Raw genomic sequence first — 1,896 nt, 5'->3', positions numbered from 1 at the left:
CGCCTCGCTGTGGCGACTGTAGAGGCGAGCAACGAATGGAGCGGACTGAGCGGCGTAGTCGTGCAGCGGTCGATTTTGTGCATCGCGCTGGAAGTCACCTGAAGAGGCAGGCGACCGGTGCAGACCGGAACGGTATTTCAACGACGTGAACACAAAATCGGCATCTGGCAGTCCGTCGCTTCTGGTCCTGCCCTGGTCGGTGCTTCGGCCTTTTGGCTCAGACCGCGTCGGTGCTGTCCGTGGTTTTTCAGCCTCCGGTGGTAGGTAGCGCGGGTCTCTGCGACCATGATAAACGGTTGCTCGGTCGCGGGGCAACGTCGAGGTGGACGCGACCAGGGTGTTGCACGCAGCGATAGGCTATTCATCCTACAATAATTGTGCGGGGTTCACGGCGTTCGTCCGTCGATTCTGGAAGACGTTTTTCACGGAGTTGTCAGTGGCGCTGTTCCCAGGAAAGGAGTAGCTGTTGGCGTGTGCGTTGTCGCAAGGCTTTATCCAGCGCGTTCGACGGCGTCTGGAGATGCGCCAGCACAGAGATAAACGTGGCAACAAGTCTTCGCCAGCGAGGTACCATGGGCGGTCGACGGCCATTTCACGCGCCTCTGGATGCGTCCACCGTGTGTCTGGTGCCGCGTCTGTGCCTTCCCTCGTGTCCAGCCTCCGCCGGTAAGCAGTCTCGCAATCACCGCTGAACCAGCACCACGATTCGTGCGTGCGACCATGTTGACGCAGCTGGGAACGACATTCGCGAGCCACGCACGACTCGGCACAATCCGGGTTGGTGGAATTGCGAAGGTGTCGCCTCGTGCCGCGGAGCTCGTGACTCCATCCTCCTGGCGGTTTTACTCGGCAGGCCCTGCGAACGACGGAATGGTCGCAGGAATGCAGTAGCGGCAGGGTGGCGTTGACTCATTTCCGACATGTGGGAAGGGCCTCCTGAGACGCCGGGTTGTGGGCCATGCATTCCAGATTGTCTCGGGATGCAGCGAGACATTCCCAACCCGAGCGGCATCCCAACCGAAGATGAGAATGCCGTCGCGGCTGTCCGCCGTATCTTGCGGAGTCGGTGTGTCGACGGTGGGGCGACTGCGGCGCCGTCTTCGCTAGTGATTGCTCAGTCTGAGGAGGTAGGTATCACGGCATGAATGCGGGGGTGTCGAGACAGAATGCGTTTGATGACGTGAGACAGCGTTGGCGTGGCTCCTGAGGAGGAGATTCCTGAGCGGTGACTGTTCGGCTTGTGTCGTTTGAGAGAGGACCCTCGGGTTTCGTCAGCCGACGCCAGGAATCTCTCGGCACACACAGTTCCATAGCGACTCGTTGAATGACGGTTCAGGAGTACCAGCGGTATTGCGTGGTGACGCAGGGCTGGGGCTTCGTTCGTCTTGGCCTATCTATTCATCGTGATCTGTGAGGGCATGGGCGGTGGAGAGACTGGAAGGAAAGCGCCTCGCTGTGGCGACTGTAGAGGCGAGCAACGAATGGAGCGGACTGAGCGGCGTAGTCGTGCAGCGGTCGATTTTGTGTACCGCGCTGGAACTCGCCTGAGGAGGCAGGCGCCCGGTGCAGACCGGAACGGTATTTCAACTACGTGAACACAAAATCGGCATCTGGCTGTCCGTCGCTTCTGGTCCTGCCCTGGTCGGTGCTTCGGCAGTGTCGCTCAGGCCGCGCCGGTGCTGCCCATTGTGTTCCGGTCTCCGGTGGTAGGTAGCGCGGGTCTTTGCGATCATGACAAACTGTAGCTCGCTCGCCAGGAAACGTAGCGAGCGGCACGGATGAAATGCCGCAGCGATAGGCTACTCGTGCTACATTAATTGTGCGAGGGTAACGGTGTTCGTCCGTCGACTCCGAAAGACGTTTTCCACGGAGTTATCAGTGGCGCTGTTCCGAGTA

The sequence above is a fragment of the Toxoplasma gondii genome, chromosome IV (genome assembly GCF_000006565.2).
Source record: "Toxoplasma gondii ME49 chromosome IV, whole genome shotgun sequence".
Taxonomy (NCBI): Eukaryota; Apicomplexa; class Conoidasida; order Eucoccidiorida; family Sarcocystidae; genus Toxoplasma; species Toxoplasma gondii.
This window is presented reverse-complemented; position numbering follows the sequence as displayed.